Source organism: Athene noctua, chromosome 1 (genome assembly GCF_965140245.1).
Source record: "Athene noctua chromosome 1, bAthNoc1.hap1.1, whole genome shotgun sequence".
NCBI classification, from domain to species: Eukaryota; Metazoa; Chordata; class Aves; order Strigiformes; family Strigidae; genus Athene; species Athene noctua.
This window is the reverse complement of record NC_134037.1, coordinates 146,683,698-146,703,753: the sequence shown is the minus strand read 5'-3', so window position 1 is coordinate 146,703,753 and position 20,056 is coordinate 146,683,698. Positions and strand designations below refer to the sequence as shown.

The 20,056-nt window shown below is 37.3% G+C and overlaps 1 protein-coding gene across 6 annotated transcripts in view; it reads right to left on the bottom strand.

The window, feature by feature from the left end:
- LOC141957722 (ephrin type-A receptor 6) overlaps positions 1-20,056 on the bottom strand; it is a 529,737-nt gene that overhangs the window by 286,285 nt on the left and 223,396 nt on the right. The window lies entirely within an intron of this gene.

The following is a 20,056-nucleotide window of genomic DNA, read 5'->3' as shown; positions in this document are numbered from 1 at the left end:
TGGGACCTTGGAATGCAAGAAAATGGTTGTTATCCTGATCAGGGCAGAGTCCTCCCTTTTGGTCCCTGGTACTTCCAAAATTGCTAAGTGCCTCAAGGGGGTCTTGAAAAAAGAGGCAGCCTAAGTCATTTTGCTGTAGAAAAGAAATTATAATCTTCCTTAATAGGAAGCTATTTTAATCAACTACTAAAGCTAATCTGAAGCTAAGGTCATTCTTTTCTCTTTTTTCTCTTCTTTTCTCTTTTTTCTTTTCTCTTTTCTTTTCTTTTCTTTTCTTTTCTTTTCTTTTCTTTTCTTTTCTTTTCTTTTCTTTTCTTTTCTTTTCTTTTCTTTTCTTTTCTTTTCTTTTCTTTTCTTTTCTTTTCCTTTCCTTTCCTTTCTTCTTCACTAAGGCCTTTCCATGGGTAAGAAGCAGAACAGTATTTCATATACAGCGATAATGGAGAAGTCCTTCCTTTCCCATTCACACATAGTGAGTGAGAACTTCATTTAAACCCATTTCAAAGACCAATAGCAGTGGAAAACACACTCACAAATATAATTTAATCATGAAACTGTGTTCTCAGGAGCAGTAAAAACATTGTTTTTATTTTTACTTCCTGTTAAAGGGTGGGGAAGTTTATCCTTGCTGCACTGAAACCAGAGAGTTTAGACAAAAAATCTGTTCTTTTCTCCTAGAGATGATGGTGTTCCAAAACATTGTAAAATTCAAAATCTCAGAAGCTGCCTATAGTTATCTGCCAGGTTTCTCCTTTATTTATGCCACCTGCTGCTGCCCTGTCATAGCACAGGCACAGCAGGAAACAGGAATGAAAGGAAGAGCCACAAACACATTCGGCTGGGTTGTGTTTTCCCAGTGGATCTGAAGGAGGTAAAAATGACAGGGATTATGTTGCCACGTGCCCTGAGGCAAAAGTCTTATGTTTTCCTTTCCCAAGGGGGAAAAAAAAGATCTTCGATTTTGGAAAATTGAGTTTTTTATGCCCCTAAATGTTGCTCACTAGCTTATAAACATATATTACTGCATCAGGTTGTTAAAAAAGAAACCTATAAGGGCTAGATTTTGTCCAAGAAAGTAGGGGCTCATGCCTTCTAAAGTGGCATCAAATAGGCTTTTCAGATAATCCAAAAGAAGGGGTTCTATTACAGCACAGCATTGTTACTGTAGCAAGTTCTAACGGTATTTCAGGATTTCCACATTAGGTAAGTGCTTAGAAACCAAATACTATGGTCTGCTGTCTGCAGTATTAATCCATATACATATTTCAGTGGAAAGGAGGAATAAAACTCATTTGTATTTCACGGAAGTTGACAAGTTTAAGTCTAGATACTGAGAAAGCAAATATATTTCAGGTGGTCTTGATCACTTTCTCTCACGATAGCATTCTTTCCAGTTGTCATTCACCTTTCCATAAACGGTACTGAGCTTGCGATTATGAATTTTGAAGGAGGCACGATTACTGTGTTCTTTTTTGTTGATAAAAACAGAAAACATGCAGCAGCAAAGACATGTTCCTGATCTCATCCCAGATCAACCAAAAATCATCTCCCCTACTTCACGACAAATATCAGTCTGAAATCCTAAAACATAAGAAAATGAATCGCATATGACAGAAAGGATTCCCTCTCCATGAGAGATTTAGAATGACTGGCAGTACACATCATGCTTTGTTGTTACAAAGAATAATCATTGCTGTCTCCAGTAAATCTGTTGATAGGAAATATTTTCATTACCATTGCTACCACTTTCTGATACTCAACAGGCACTTCTGAAATTACAACTAGAAGAGGAACCTTTAGCAATTTTGCCTTAGGATCAATGCAGTTGATAGGATTTTTCATTTCCTCTGCATGGCTTTGGCTTGTAGCAACTTCTCATCCTCATACTTACTTTATACTTCTAGTCTAAGAGTATGTGTATATAATTCCCTATCATTATTAAATGGAATTATGAAAAGAGAAAATTTCCTTTACCATATTAATCCCAGTGAGAAAAACTACTGATTCATGTCCAGCATAATATGTTAAAGCTGATAAAGTACAATAGTTGATTAAGGACTGCTGTTCTTTTGACTTTCTACTTTTTATTTTGTTTGGGTCTTATCACAGAAGAAGTTTTATCTAGCTTTGTTATGTTTTATTTGGGGAGAAGAATGTAGAAGCATTACCTGCTGGTCTGGTGTATATCAACATGAAAGAAATTTTTAAGTCATATTTTTATCATTCTAATAAATTAAGGTATTGCAGAAGAAACTTATGTCACAGGATATCTGGGTAATAGTTGCTTTTGTTTCAGAAAGAAAAGCAAGGTTAAACTAATCTTTACAACTGAAATTCTACATATTATCAGCTTTGTTGGGTATGGTGCATCCTCAGTTCTGTTAGGATCTTACAGAAGAAGCTTAAAGGTGCATTAGCTGTCAGATTTTCTAAGAAACAATCTATATACAGTGGACAAGCTATAGCCTGTGCACTTAAGACAGAGGCAATCCTGTGAGTCTGAACTTCTTGACATATGTGAACCATAAGCAGACGGCAGAGGAGGGGCAACCAGTCGTATGTGGTTTGTATGGCAATAGAGCCCTAAGAACAGGAATGTCTCAATGGAAAGAACAGAGCAGAACTGCAGCAAGAACAACTCTCGAGTCACTGGAGTACAAACATACTGGCAGCCATCTACAAACTGAAGTAAAGAGTTTACAGAGAGGTGTGTACATGAGATGCAATACTGCAGAGAAACCCACAGGTAACCTTTACTAAGTCGCCTTTGGTACTAAAAGCAATCATGCATAACAGTAGCCTATGCAGGCTCATTTCCCTACCAGGAAATTACGTACTTTCCCTTGCAATCAGTAAGAGTTGTCCTGTCAAATCCCTGCTTAAATTCGAAGATATTCATCAGTATTGTGCACAACACTGAGTGGGGGATGAAGCAGCAAACAGATCTAATAAAAAAAGGAAAACAAAATTTCTTTTAGCTACATATAACCTTGTTAAATTTCACTGCAGAACGCATGAAAAAGCACTCTTAAATTGTATCTAAATGGAACAAATAAATCTAGAGCACAAAGGAGAAAGTATTCTCAACATAATCCTAAAACTGTTTTAAGAAGCAAGTACAACTGAAAGACCAGTTAGCAGTATCTGCCTTGGGAAAAAAAAAGTAGCAAATTCTAGCTCTGGAAAACCTACTCCTCCTCTCAAAATAGCCCCCCTAGCTCAAATTTCTTAATGAAAAATGTCACAGTATTAGGAAGACAGCACATAAACAAAAGACGCTAAAAAAATCCCCACCTCCAAAACTAAAGCAAAATCCCCTATTTAAATTCCTTAGCAAGGATGAAACTTATTGGGGGAAAAGAAAGAAAAAAAACCCCGAACCCAGAACACCTTTTTTAAAATTTGTTTTTAAATCTGTTTGTTTTTCAAAGAAACTGAGAACTTTCATTAAATTGAATCTAGGCTTACCAAGACTATGTCTTGACACCTGAGATACCCACGAAAGGCTCAATTCTGTTCTCAGCACGTGAGGGAACACTGTTAGGCTGGAGAGCTGGCCTGGCTGAGGCTGGCAGTGGCCCACATACAGAAGCCCTATTCAAAGACAACTGTAAGAGTCACTAGAGGGAGATTACACAAAGACCAGAAATCTAGTGCAAAATAACCATATAGCAAAACAGTCAAATTCACTAAGATCTTTACATTTACCGAGTTTTTATTTAGCTTTGTTATGTTTTATTTGGAGAGAAGAATGTAGAAGCATCATCTGCAAAGTGGAGTAGCTATTTCGGTTCACAATAGGATTTACTTCAGATTGAAAATGCGTATGTGAAGGAATACATTTATCTCAACTTTTATAAAATATTTGCTTTTTGATGTTTGCATTTTTTCCCATGCCTTCTAATAACACCAGTGAGTTTAGTTCTTATGAAAGAATTAGAAAAACCAAGAAAACTACAAAGAAATGTCTGCTCTGCTCAGTCTGTAGCAACTAAGCTAAGCTAGTGAAATAACTAGGAATGATAAGAGACATTTTTGAAAATCAGTGACATCCAACACTTCTGTGCCTAAGGACATAATTGATACTAAGAGCTCAGTAATTTTTATGTATTTTTTTTAAAGGAGACTAGCAATTTAATGAATAATGAAATAATTTACCGGATACTATCATGATAATTTCCTCTTTAGAGCCTTTACAGCTAACAGAACCTATCAGACACACAACAAACAGCACATTTTTTCTTCTAGGTTAAATTTTAGACTGGATTTCAAAATTTCAAAATCTTTCCCAGCCTGATTCCACATTTTAAATATTACTTCTGCATAGAAAGCCAGGAGATCACTTGTTTTCCTCTCTCTACATACTGTTTCAGCAGGACATTCTAAGGTGTGACTCACAGGGCAAACCGGCTTTTGCTGCTCTGTAAGAAAGGCCATTTCCACTTGCAGTCTGTATAGTTTAAAACCAGCAGCAATGCATTATACAAAATACTTGGATGGCTTCAGACTGACTCAAAGGATGTTTCTCTCAGACCTGTGTTTTCCAACTGTGTCACTGAATACTGACAAAGTCCAGAGTAGTGGATCTCAGGCCTTGCTATGTGTGAAGTTACATGGCTGCATATGAAGTTAGGCGATGCAACTGGGGAAGAAGAATCATCTAGACATAGGCACCTTGACAGTACTGGAAAAAAAGCACACTTTTGCGCATCAGCAGAGGCTAATTTTAATAGACCTTTGGAAACAGGATGCAGCAGCCCTGGGTGGGCACAGGCTGGCATCACACAAAGTGACCAAGAACAGCATTTTGGTGCCTGCTAACAGCGGGAAGCATTCCTTGTTAGCTTCACCAAATAGCAAGGACAGGGTGTTACAATCCTGCAGGGAAAAGCCTTCGTGTTACATTTACAATTACAGCTGAACTCCAGGGGAGGGAGTACAGAACGTATCATGATGTCTTTCCTATGCAGACAAACAGAACTATACCTTTTGATACAATCATTATTGTTAATAAAGAGTTGTGTATCAGCATGTGCATCATAGGTAATAAAAACTTTCCCCATATTCATGTTGCTAACTTGGGAAAACATACTGAAGATGTTTTCTTTGGTAGCACTCTGTTTGTTCCCTGTGAGCCTTTCGCATCCTGCTTTTACAAGCTTCTGATGTTCAGTAGTTGTTTCAATCTGGGGTTTTTTTTAAAGTTAATATAGAGCTAGGTATTCCATTCCTTCAAGAAATGCTGGCTTTTCAAGACATTCAGATATTTCTTTTAAGTAAAGCTACTTTAGAGAACTAAACAACACTCCCAAAATGCATCCATTTTTCTTACTGCCGCCCCCAAAATATAAAGCAGATGCTTTATAGGAACAAGTGGACTCTATAGGTAGCATTTGTCTGAACAAAAGCAAATGTTTACATATTTGTATCGGACTTGAACAAGTCACTTCTAGAGATCTTTTCTAGGCAATGAGGGAAAGGTCCTTCAAGATACGATTCATCTGATCTTTATATATATATATATATATATATAATCTTAAAGTAAATATCTAAAATATAACATACTGATCTTGCACCAAAATCACCTATTTTTTTTCTATTGACTAGAAATAAAGCCTTGGCTGGTAGCTCAGATGTAGACATCTGAAGTCCGGTATGATGAACCTCACCCTGTTAGATTATAAAGACCAACTAGTTCACCCCACTGATAAATTACTATTACAGATTCAGATACACAGCGCTCATGATCCAAGACTGTAAGCTCAGGTCTATGGTTTAAGGGACAGAATAACTTACTGCAGTGTCTTTGCATGTGCTTCTGATCCTTACACTGAAAAAAACAACGTATCTGATTTCCCTGGTAGTAGCAGTGTGTTTTCCAACTCCGTTATTACACAGGGAGAGCCCCACGGTGACCTCTGCCTCCCGCACTCTGCAAAGGTGGCTCTGCCCTGGGCTGCCACCCCTCTCCCCATCCAGCTGCTGCCAGTGGTGCAGCATCGAGAGACCACTGAGGGAGTGCTCACCTGAATGTAGCCACCCCTCTGCATCACAGTACTCACATTAGTGTAGAAGACAGACTCTTTGCAACTGTCAAAAATTATTTTTTTAAATTCCACTTACTCTTTTGTCTGTTCCTGCATTACAAGTACTAGCAGAAACTCTTTCAGCAGCCAGACTTGTTTCTTTGCTCATCCTTGCAAACCTACATAAGTAAATACATGTTCTTTGATGCTCAGTGCTATCCATTACATAGATGGGAAACTGCACAGCTGAGAGTACAAAATTAATCAGTAAATTTGGATTGTGAAGTTTACAATTCTTCTCATTTCCATGGGAAAAAGATGGCAGAACTACTTGCTTCATTTATCCTTGTATACAAGTCGGAAGAGGAGCTGATGAAAGAGTGTGTTTTAGAACATTAGAAACTGTAGTTTGAAAAGCATTTTTCAGATCTATAGTTCATAATGAAGTGTGCAGAATGAAGATAAGGATGAGCTACCCTGAATAAGTACTAATTTCATTCCTACTTATCTGTCTCTTTTCCATGTCATGGCTTCAATTTCAGGTTATGATTACCTAGATAAAAATCTTTCCCTTAAGATAGTTCAGCATTTTGTGAGTGAGTGTGCAAAGCAATTACGGAAAAGATCTTCTGTTTGTTTTTGAGTACAATCTCCATGCCCAAGGTACTGAACTAATAAATGAGGGCAAAAGTTCATAAAATGAAAAACTGCAAGAACCCCTGTTGCTGGCTTACTTGCTTATGATGAAAAAAAAAAAAAAAAGCAGCAAAAGTTTAGAAGAGACAGAAAGAGTTAAGTACGTGTTGTAAGACATCTTGAACAAAGTAGCTTGGTTCTTACCAGAGGACAGGAAATGGACAAAGGATTGCTCAGTTTGAGGAAAAACCAAATAATTCCTTTCAAAAACACTGGAAAGCAGAAAAGGAAAAAAAAATGGCTTGAGAAGGCAAGCTGATTTTTTTTTGCTGAGTAATCCTAATGGCACAAGCAAAGTGTTAGAAAACTCCAGATTTTCTGGAAGAAAAAAATGTTGCATATGGAGTTAGCTCAATCATATGCAGGGCTGATGGCATCTGCTCCAAACACTTGCAGATCAGATATGCAAGTTAGACTGCTGCCAAAAAGGAAAGCCCTACGGCTTTTTTCTTTTCTTTCCTCTCTCAACTGGGTCACTTTAAGCAGACTCCTCCCTTGCATAAGATTTAATTGATCTTATGAGTATGCAGGGAGTTGGATCAGTGTGAAGAGTAAGCTGATTTTTTTTACACGTTCATTTTGTGTCAGCAAATGACAGACTTGATCTTGCTTACTGTGTGGTTGCCAAATCACTAACTCTGGTGACTGGGAAGCTGGGACAGGAGCATGTGGCTTGGTGAGCTAGGCCATGGCTTTTGACAGACACACAGCTGGACTGGAATAAGGGCACTGTGAACTGCAACTTGCATTTTTCTGAACTATGCAGTTCCTGTGCATGGATCATCACAGGTGTCATCCCCAGAGAACATATCAACATGATTAAGGCCAGGGGTACAATGATGGAGCTAGATCCATCTTGTACTGGCTGCACCTGGCTAGATTTGTGACAGATACTTGAAATAAGAGCAAGGGGTAAGAAAATCCTACCACGGATATTTCTGAAGGTGGGAGGACTCAGATCCAATGAGCAGCTGAAGTAGAGAGGGAACAGTTAGGACTCAAAGGGCAAAGAAAAAAATGGGGGAAGCGGGGGAGAATGGGACTGAAAATTTGGGGAATAAGTGCCTATGGCTGGGAGCCCATGAAAAAGGAATGCAGAAACAAAGCATGTAAGGTTTATGGGTAAGAAAAGGGACTCTGAAGGGAGAGACGAGAGAACTGCTACAGTATGTGAAGATCAGCCTGGACCTAAACGATGCAACCTGAGATGGGAGATAAACATTGGGACCTGATAAATGGAGACTGGGTTTGGGAGCAAGGTCTCAGTTCAAAGATCAGGAAGGTGGCAGATTGGAGAATGCTGAAGAGATGAAGTCAGCAGAGGAGGATACAGAATAAGGAATGTATGCCCTCTTGTCCACAAACATTACAATGAAACCCAAAAATCCAAAGCCTCCTATTTTAGTTTCAGCAAACTGGTGAAAACCACTTGTTGCTCATTTTCCTTTCAGCAGAATACCCACCAGAGAAGGGCAACCCCTCCCTACTGCTCTCTTAGTCAAAGAGGAGGGAGAGACAGAGAAAGAATGGAGAAGACCTGAGATTGGAGGTAACATCAGGTCTTGGAGACATCAGCAACTCGAAGAGCCAAATGGGCATTCTGCTATCCTGAAATTTACTTACACCTAGAACTAGCCTCCTCCAGGGCATATGTGGAAATCAATAAGGAATATACTTAAAATAGCAACAGCACTATAATCTGGTGAACCTCACTGGAAGTTAATAGGAAGAAGAAAGAAAGAAAATTATTTATTCTGCTTATATTCCTAATTACATCAATAACACCAGACTATTAATAGTGAGACAATCTGTCAGAGACTACTAAGAATTCATTTCCAAGTGTGCTTTCTATACACTTGTTAAGGGTAGATAATTAGCTTCACAGTGATTTTTTGATTGATATAAATTAAACTTCAATTAACTAGACACCTTTAATTTTAAATATAAAAGGTTTTTTCAAATATTGATATAAATTTAAATTGAATAATAAATATACTTAATATATTATTATTAGGAACCTGCATTATGATAAAAATGCATATAACTCAAGATTACAAAATCAGTAAACAGAAAAAAAAATCAAAACATTGTATAAAATATAGCCGAATTTTCTCTCATTTTCAGGAAGAATCATATTCCACAGCCAGAAAAAATACTTTTAACAAGTCATGCTCATCAATAAGAAAGCCAACATAAATGGAAGAGTTTTCATTTATTTTACATACTCTCTGAAATATCATCAAGCAAACTGTGACTGCCAAAGTAATAAACATCAGTATCCAGAACACTTTGTACACATAATATTTCTAGTTACACAAACCTAATGGCACACGGAGTTTATTAGTCTCCTCTGTATGTATTAAGGGGGCAAATATGCTGTACTCCATAGACTCGCTCTCCATTAAGTTTTAAATGAGTTGTGATTATCAAGTAATGAATGTGTGTAAAACCAGACTTGTTCATATATGCATATACACACATTCATACAAACACATACCCGAACACATTCACAAAGTGATGGGCAAAGATTACCAGGCCTTTGTCAGCTGTTTGTACCATTTAAATGCAGCAACATCTTCCAGACATTCAAATAATCGAGTAAGCCACATGGATATTTGCTCTGTGGGGAAGTTCTGCACATTCCCTAGAGCCATCTCTGGCACAACAGCCCACTGAGCAGCAGGAGTACCCACAGTCAGACATGTGCAGTGGATGTACAACCTCTCTCCAGCTATAAAACTTTTGCAAAATTAGTCCACTGGGGCTATAAGCAGCGGGTTTATAAAACAGTGCATCGCAGACTGATCTAAACCCTGTTGAAGTCAAAGGGAGCCCTTCAGTTGGTATTATGTTAGCTTTGGCACAGTCCCCTAAGTTTAATGATGGGCTAGGTTAGCCAGGCAAAAGAGGCTGGGAACACGAAAAGGTGTTAGATGTAGACTTTCAATAGAAGATTTTGCTTTTAGCATAGGTTTTGGATGCAACAGAATGTTTAAGACAGAGATCTTAATTTTTCAAAAACAATTTTCTCACTTGTACTCATTTAAAAGCTTAGTTGTGATGATACTGAAGCTATAATAAGCCCTGTACCTGTTTAGTTGTTTGCAGGCATTAATGTAGTAAGTGCTGTAGAAAACAAAGCAGTAGGAAAAGATATTTAAATTGGATTCTTCATTTTTTTTAAGAAACACTTCAAAACCCATGAGGCTGAGAGGAGTCTAAAACTAGGAGACTTATTTTAAAGTTCATGTTAGTGTGGGGTCTGTGTTGATTCTTTTGTACAGCTGGGAATTTTACCATCACAATCCATGGTTTATAAAAATCCAGAGAAGCCTGGTTATATTATAAATGTGTTAAGAGAAGATTTTCTGAATGCTTCTTATCCTCTGAATTAAAGTCTTGATTAAGAATAATCAGATTCATGCTATGTTTATTCATACTCATTTATTAAACAGTCAAATCTTAATTTGTGTGTATATATTCTTAAAGAATTTTATGAGGAAAAATACATGCCTGTAACATGCCTCTTGCTATGAAAGACTGGAAAACTCGCTTTGGCCATTATGCTCACCTCTGAGCTTGGGGGCCACTGGCTTCCGAGTCTCCTTTCTGCGGGTAGCTTTAGACAAATGATCTTGTCGTCTCAACTACAACATCTCCAAAGTGTTTCATAAACATCTTGTAATTATCTCAATAACGGGATTTGCTAGCTGTAACAGATACATGCTTTTTGTAAATAATCCACCCAGGAGCCTGCCTCCACAGTCCTGATCTTTTCAGCTGCTCAGAGGTAAACACACAGATGGGAAGAAAGAACAGGCTGCTGTAATAATTAGTCTTGAAAATTCTGAGCATGGAAAATACACCAGCAGCATGTACTGAAAATATAAACCTAGGGGTTTCAGAGAAAGTTTGGCTCCTCCCCGTGCTTCTGAAAATTAACACAGTGTTAAATATCAATTTGCACGTCTAAAAATCTGACTACTGAATAACTACTTCCTGAAGACTTTCGGAAAGATATATATGCACATCAGATGGACTTCTAAAAATTAGACAGATGTACTTTTAACAATTTTACTCTGATCCCAATTTTTACACCCCAGAAATTCCATAATCCACTCCCTATGCCAACTGCCTGGCTAATACAGATTTGCTATTTGTCTTTCTGCATGCTATACACAGTAACTTTTCACTGTGAGAAGTGCTGTGCAATTGCAAAAATATCAATAACATTTTCATAAATTATTTTAATTCGACACTTTAAATTCCAAATGCTAAGGGATCTTTAATTCAAAGTAACTGATTACCTTCTAAAATGTAACTACCTACTAACCTGTATGTGACTTATCACAGTTAACTGTTGCCATGGAAGGTTTTAAATCCACAATGCACTAAAGGAAATAATATATATATATATATATGTATGTATAAAATAACAATAGGATTTACCTGTATTCTTTATCAAAACATACAATAAGGTATGTCAAAAGTGTAAAGATGGAATACTTCATGCCTCGGAAGAATTACAAAGATATGTGAAATTATATACTATATTTGGATCCAAACTGGAATCAAAAGAATTCCTCATTAATATCACAGTATAAACTTATTGAAGTCAGTCTTTGCTCCCTGAGAGACTCTGTAAACATTTATTTAGAGACTGCAGTCCTTTCTAGAGGATGCATGACCCCATATTTGGTTGTTGCTCAAGTACGCACTGTTTGTTGTAGCCCAACATTTACTGAGTATGGTAAGTCACTGAGCGGCTTGGAAACTCTACTTAGTATCTGCCTCCTAACAACTGTTCTTCATGAAACTTCAACAGAAACTTGTCATATCGACTTTGATTCCCCAAATACACCTGCTTCTTTAAATCTACAGGTTAGACAATCTTTCATCTAATTAATATATATACCACAGTGATTTGCATTACTCTAGTTCCTTAATCAAAATGCTGTGCAGTGTCAAGTCAAATACAGAAGCCCATGGTAAAGACATGATAAAAATGAATGAGGTAATGAACACTAAGGGGCAAGAGACCTTGGAAATTTAATTTCTTCTTATTTTGTATGTCCATCACAGTCAGTGGATATTGGACATGAAGTGAATATAAAAGTTGAGATGTATTGTTTCCAAACAGCATGTAGTATGATGCTTGCTGTTATAAGATCTGAAATAAAGAATGTAGTCATATTTTGAAATTAAAAAAAATAAATAAAAATCAAGAATTTCCAGAACAACTGATAACAAAAATGTTGGGATATACAATTTCATGCTATTAAAGTCTACAGGAATCTAATTATTAGATATCCAGAGAGCAGCTAATGTGTGGCTGATGATATCACATCTGTGGAGATCTTAAACTTCCCTCTGAAGTGTTTGATACTGGCTTTATTAAAGAAAGGTAGCTGGAGTAGCAGGATGTTGTCTGAGTCAGCATGGCAACTTTTATTTTCCTAATAAATATTGTGACCCAGCTGCTAAGAAAAGACTTGCATTGTAATATGAAAATCATGTAAGTAAAATCTTATTATAGCTAAAGACAGTTTTTCACTAAAATACACAGGCATATATAAATACAAATAAATGTGTAATAAAGATTTCAGTTTCTCATCAAGAAAAGCTGAGAAATGTCACTGGTACATTTGCATGATAGCTTAAACAGTCATCCACTGGAAGAAATTAAAGCTATTTAAGGCTGTGATTTCCTCCTGCAAATAAATTCATTGTTTTTTCTTTAAGAGACCCTCCCAAGTTATTTGTTATTTTCCAGTTCATGACATCTTTTCATTAGTCACTTGTAGCCTGAAGAAACACTAATTGTAGCATTTACTGTACAAATAATTCTTCCTCCCTCTCTCTTAAACTTCACAGTATTGATTTGCACAGTGCAAATTACTCAAGATGGTTTTTAGTCTTTCAGATTTTTAAGTTTTCTCACCCCAGTTCCTTGCAGAATGGCTCGAGGTGAAAAATAACTCCTCTTACTTATTCATTTCCTTTATGTTTGACTGTTGCATACATTTTATCTAGTCTCGTCCAATCTAAACTAACAAAAAATATGTTTTTCACTAACAGATTGCTAATAAGAACTCTGTCCCCCATACAAAACCAGTTGATTCTATATAACATCCAGAAATTTGGGGGAAAGGCAGGCAGAAAGCCAGGCTGGAGTCCTGTCAGCATTTTGGTTTTGGTACACTGGCATGAGCTGCCTGGAGCAGTGAACGTGAACGGCACTGGCGCTTGCAGAGACTGAATGAGGGTAATTTACTGAAGTCTATTAAGGAGACTGCAGTGCTGAAAATGGAATGTGCTCCTCACATTTCACAGCTTCAGCATTTAGTTTGATGAGGCCCTCAACAATTAAAAGTTGTTCTTTGTTCCATGTGATTATTTTTTAAAGGTGGGCAGTTTTCTAAATATCTTTTTACCCACCTGATAGGCAGGCACTGAACTTATTGCAAGTAGACACACAACTTTCTAAATTTTCAGAAAACCATGAAAATGTGATTTTTAGGAGACTGATTAGAAAATGCTGCAGTTTAGGTATAAGGGAAGCCTCCTTAAAGCTGTCACTTGAATATCAGAAAGGGAACCGCCTGTTAAGAGGCCTTGAGAAAGAAAGACAAGAAATTTGCACCCCTTCCGCAAATCTGTAGGTCCAAATGGTTCCTTTACATGTGGTGAAATGTGCCACTGACATCTCTGCTCATGAGCATTAATCTCTTTGCAAAACACAGTGACCATTTATGGATTATCAACTGTAATTACTGCTTGATACCACACGAAAACGAGTCTGTAAAGTTAAGCAAGACCATAAATAATCAAAAAACATTTTTGCTTCTCAAGAGCAAGTCTCTTTTCAGTCATCATTGGTAATATATACTGCTTTCTTTATATTCCATTACGCTATGCAAAACAGCTTCAAAGAGTATGTGAGGAATCAGTATTGAACCTGATTTTTCTTTTTTCTATTAAACAATTTCATTTAGTAACATCCTTCAAAATGCGGATGGGTATTTTAACTGCACTGCCTCTGACTGTTGAAGCATTTTAGCTGGATTCCAGTTTGCTAGCCCGCCAGAAGAGAAAACAAATGGTAAGCAGGCATCACACATTTACTTCAGTAGGAGCAAGGAGGAACTCTGAACACTCAGAAGTCAGATAATTTATTATCTGCATGTAAAAAGTGAAGTTTAATCCTTGCTATGCATCTAGAAAAGAGGTGAGGAATATAACGGATATAATCTGCTTAACATGAACAGCAATAGAGCACTAAAAAACCACTCAGAAATATTCAGCACAAAACAAATATGCTGCTACTAATCTGGAACGCTTCAATCACATAAATGACAAAAAAGCAGTAAAATGTTTTACAATCTGACTACAAGATCATCTGCCTTTAATCAAAAAGTTATCTTAGGCTGTAGGTTATAAATGAGGTTTGGGATTTTCACTTACTTAATTTTTGACCGAGAGGCTTTTTATTTTAAGATATGATGAAATTCAAATGACACTGCACATTTTAAGCTGATGCAAATTGAGACAACTGAAAGAAAATCTATGGGGGAAAAATTGCATGCAAAAGAGTATAGAATTGTTAATGTTATTCTAACATTATAATGCAAATGTTGCAAATTAAACTTTAATTATTGATTATGGAAAGTAAACCAAAGCAATGTTGAACATGATGTAGGCAGAAGCACTGGTAGATTTGTTCCTAGGAAGGGGGCAATATTTCAGATACTGTTTACTATTATTTTTGTTTGTTTTATGAGTGCATTTTATTTCTTTACAGAGAGACCACTTAGTATGGTACTTGTACATCCATCTGAGTGTCACCACTTTTATTCAGCACTGGACCTTGACTCTGACTCCCAGTTTCCACCTACGTTTGAAAGGACAGAATGGCAGATAAAGCCTGAAGAAAGTCAATAGTCATAAGAGAGTCAGTGAGGCCTGCAAGAAAGGAGAGCTTGGTATACCACTAACCGCAACAACTACAATATTTCCATCACATGTTACAGAAACTGTACTTCAATCAGGTCTCATGCTTCAGAATTTGAACTTCAAGCATTTTGATGATTAATATTTATCAGTAACTTCTAAAATCTCAAAGAACTATAATAATACAGTTCAGGTATTTACACTAAAGATTTATGAAGAAAGAAACTTGAAGACTCAGTGCAAAATAATATGTGAATTCTCATGCCTGTATTTTTGAGGACAATTAATCAGTGTGCATCTACATACAGCATGTATTCAGGCAATGAGTACATTTCCAGTGAAGAAATTTTGATTCCCGAATCTATTCACATCTTTAAATGTCAGTCCCAGAACACTGGTCAAAGCTGTAAAGACAGATTATTACCCAGACAAAATTATTTAGTGATACAAAAACTTTACTGAAAAGACTGAAGTTATCAGCTTTATAAAACCTGATCAGAAACAGCTCAAAGTATTTCTATCACAGAATATGAAATACTTCCATGGAATTGTTTTACTATGTAATAAGCGAATGGATTTCTGTCTTTTCCTTCAAAGCCACCAACACATTAAAAAAAAATTTGCTATATCATCTTAAAAAAAAAAAAAGTGCATATCATTTCCTGCCCACTTGACTTGAACTTGTTTCCTTTTTCATTTTTAAAGTTAATGATATATTTTACAGTGGTATTATAGAGTATCTTCAGCTAATACAGATAGTTAATTTCATAATTAATATCATAATTAAGAAAATATCCTGTCCTTTAGAAAACTTCCACAGTCGCCCTGAGTAATGGCTACATCTGCAAGAGTTTAAAATGTTACCTAAAACTGTGAGAGTTATGACAGTGTTAGAATGCAGTGTTCAGTATTCAGACGTAATAGCCCAGGAGGTACCTGTTGAGCAATAAATGTCATTCCACATTATTTCCTGTTGTCTTTCATTACAGCAACATTATCTTAGAGTTTCTTTCAACTAATGAGGAGTCATTTTTTCAGAAGAGTGAAAGAAGTAGATGGGAATTTTCTTGTTTGTTCTTAGTTTATTTTGGCTGAGGGTTGTGCAACTAGAACAGAATTTGATTAGTGACGAAGCTCAGTTTTCCCTTTCACAAGCAGCTGAGTTGTTCTCATTTCCAATGATCCTTAGGGTTCCCTTTCTATTTTGGTAAAATGAAGTTTCTGAGGAATGGTCGACATCTTCAGATAACCAGTGTTAATTCAAAATAATTGCTGCCTTGAGGACCAGTATAATTCCAAACTGTATAAACTGTTCTTCTACCCTTTCTTTTCTTCAGTCAGGAAGATGGGAGGCTGGTAAGTAGAGAGGAATTCAAACAAGACACATCAAATCTTCAAATAAGTGCAAAACAAAAAAAGCAAGAAAAGGAAAACAGCAAAGATACAGGAAGTGCATGAATCCATTGTCATTACAGAAGTTTCACCCATCTAAGTAAGACATATTCCATCATCTAGAGTTACTTAAGCCTTTGTCTCTTACTAAATGGCAAGATTCAAAAATAAAGCAGAAATTTTCAAGAGACATGCTCAGACAGGGTGAAACAGCTGTGTTTTTATACTACTTAACAGGAGTCTATATACCCTTTACATGACTGAACTGGAATAGCCTTACAAAGACAGTGGAAGTTGGATGCATAGTTGAGTGTAGCAGTGTTCAGAGATTTGGACCTCAGGGCAGAGAAAGGCAGAAATGACAGAAAGTGCAGATGAGAACCCCAAAGTGGTGGGTGCTATTTGGGAACCGCTGCACTTGTTGGGGCACAATAACTGGGGAAAGGACCCCTATGACAGAAAAGCTCACATTCTTGTGGCAGGCATCTAGACACTCTGGGTTTCAGTGTACGAAATGATAAAAAGGTAAAAAAGAAAATGCAGACAATGTAATTTGCTAAACTTTGTCTCATGTCACATAATACTTTGAAAAAACCCCCATGCCTATTTTACTGAGGTAGCAAACAATCTCCGAGTGAATCAAAGCATTCAGCAGTTAACAGACACAGATGGTTTCATATTCACACATTTTTATTCATTAATTCAATTTTGGATTCAAACCCCAGTATAATTAATGGGAAGAAATGTTCAAACGTTATTCTAATAAAGTGTTGGTTGTAACATTGCAATACATTGTGCATTTCTTACCAGAAGAGTGAATATGTACATAACAAAATTAAATTATCAGGGACAAATATGCAGAAGTAAAGAATTGGAATAGTCTCATACTTATGAGGGAGGCTGATTAATGCTAAGTGAAGACCTGGACCTAAATGATTATCAGAATCAACTTCATGATATAGTTGCAAGTGTACCACTTTTATCTGTCATCTTAAAGGAAAATCTCTTGGATGTTTTCCCTCATACCTTTAAAAGCTCTTTAGATTCATATTTACTCTTTATGCTTCATATAAATACCGCAATTAAACATATCAAAATGAGCACAAATAAGAGGGAGAACTGAATGTCATTTCATTAATTATTCAGTCAAAAATTTCAGAGAAAGTCAAATATATTCTAATAGATAGACTTAAACCCAAATTAGTTCCTTTTTATTATTACTTTTAAATATAATTAATAATCAATGCAAGAGCAATTCTGGGATGAACTGATACTGCAGAAGGTGATCATTATACAATAAATGTCTGACACTGTCCAGGATCAGGACTAAATCATTATCTAGAACTGGCACTTATTAGTAAACACCATTTTATGAAAGTCATGCTGAGGGCTATGAACATTATTTTTCAGCTATGTATTAACATACAAGAAAATGCAACAAAACTGAAAAAAAAGCAGTGAAATGAAGTACACAAAGTAGGTTAAGGCTGTACTACCCCAGTGGAACTCGCTTCATAATCAAACGTACCTATCATGTCCTAACATAAGAAGTATAAATAGATCTCCTGAAGGATATTTATTTTATTCTTAGGGTCAGTGGAATTTTATTTCTGTGTCCTGATGAACAGAATACTATAAAATGTTCATTCAAAGACATACATTTCAGATTAATTAATTTTCACTTCTAGTTTTCTACTTTATTCAATACAGTTTACATCGCTTAGCATCCTAAAATGACTGACATGCTTCAGTCAGTTGGCTTCAGATATGTTATATTCTTATTACAGATGATGACACTGAAAATGTTTACTTTATCATTGAAGTATATACTGAACTGTTGGGGTTTTTTTTAAGCAAGACTGCTAAGAGTTGTAAGTATCTAAATTGAGTTTTGCTTTCTGTTTATAAATGTATAAAAACAAACAGCAAGTTACACTTGCATAGCAGTGTGGAAACCAGGCTGTCACTATTGTTGTGATTCAAGCTGATTAATGACAACTTGGGGGGTTTATTTTCTGCATCTTGAAAAGTAACATCTTGAAGCATTGAGGTATTGCTTTGTGGGCTGTAAAAAAGAATATGTTGCTATTTTGACAACTTAACAAAGCAACGATGAAACACATCAATGGATCCTTGGAATATTTATTTCAAATAAAAATGTCGCATTTTGTTATTCTTTATTATTTTAAAAAGCCACACTGTAGTGGCTCATAATGATAAAGATCTAGAATCCCTATTCTTACAGAGCTTTTTTGACCAATACAGGGCATATTAAACAACCTCAATGCTTCTGTTTTAGGGAATGGAAAGATGCTATCCAGTTAAAACCAATAAGTATCTTCACAGAATCATCAAGGTTGGAAAAGACCTTGAAGATCATCCAGTCCAACCATTAACCTAACATTGACAGTTCCCAACTACACCAGATGCCTCAGTGCTATGTCGACCTGACCCTTAAACACCTCCAGGGATGGGGACTCCACGACCTCCCTGAGCAGCCCATTCCAACGCCTAACAACCTTTTCTGGAAAGAAATGCTTCCTAATAGCCAGTCTAAACCTCCCCTGGTGCAACTTGAGGCCATTCCCTCTTGTCCTGTCACTTTCTACTAGGCTAAAGAGGCTCATCTCCAGCTCTCTGTACCCTCCTTTCAGGTAGCTGTAGAGGGCGATGAGGTCTCCCCTCAGCCTCCTCTTCTCCAGACTAAACACCCCCAGTTCCCTCAGCCGCTCCTCGTAGGACCTGTGCTCCAGACCCTGCACCAGCTTCGTTGCCCTTCTCTGGACACGCTCGAGTCATTCAACTTTTTGTCGAATGTGGCCTTTTTGTAGTGAGGGGCCCAAAACTGAACCCAGGAATCGAGGTGTGGCCTCACCAGTGCCGAGTCCAGGGGTCAGATCCCTTCCCTGTCCCTGCTGGCCACGCTATTGCTGACACAAGCCAGGATGCCATTGGCCTTCTTGGCCACCTGGGCACACTGCTGGCTCCTGTTCAGCAGGCTGTCAATCAACACCCCCAGGTCCCTCTCTGACTGGCAGCTCTCCAGCCACTCCTCCCCAAGCCTGTAGCGCTGCTGGGGGTTGTTGTGGCCCAAGGGCAGCCCCCGGCTTTTGGCCTTAGTGAAACTCCTCCAGTTGGCCTCAGCCCATGGCTCCAGCCTGTCCAGGTCTCTCTGCAGAGCCTCCCTACCCTCGAGCAGATCAACACTCCCACCCAACTGGGTGTCATCTGCAAACTGACTGAGGGTGCACTCGATCCCCTCATCTAGATCATCAGTAAAGATGTTAAACAGGAGTGGCCCCAACACTGAGCCCTGGGGGACACCACTTGTGACCGGCCGCCAGCTGGATTTAACTCTGTTCACCACAACTCTTTGGGCCCGGCTGTCCAGCCAGTATTTTACCCAGCAAAGTATGTTCCCGTCCAAGCCACGAGCAGCCAGTTTATCCAGAAGAATGCTGTGGGAAACGGTGTCAAAGGCCTTACAAAAGTCAAGGTAAACAACATCCACAGCCTTTCCCTCATCCAATTTTCGTATTCTGCCAAATTGTAAAGCATAATGGGAAACACATTCTATTGTTATTTAAATGGAAAAAGGTTGAGTTTTGTCCTTTTATGGCCAGAAATTTAGTTGCTTTCTAGTTTTATAATGGATATTACGAAATATATAGTAAAGTATGAGTGGATACAGAAGGAATTTAATTTGAGAGATGTAGAAGGATAGGAAAACATTGTCTAGTGCTATACGGTGAAAGAAAAAATTATAACTGAATAAGACAGCAAGTCAAGTTGAAAGACATTGTGAAGTCTGTAGTTGTATGAAGCAGAAAGAGCTAACCACATCTTAAAGAGAAAAAATGTGCCTATCTACAGAAAGGAAGAGATGAACCTGTTATGAAGGAAAGAATAAAGCTGCCAAAAATAAAGACAAATATAATAAAGATAATGTAGACTAAGTGGCAAGACCTATATAGCCAAATTTGCCAAATGTG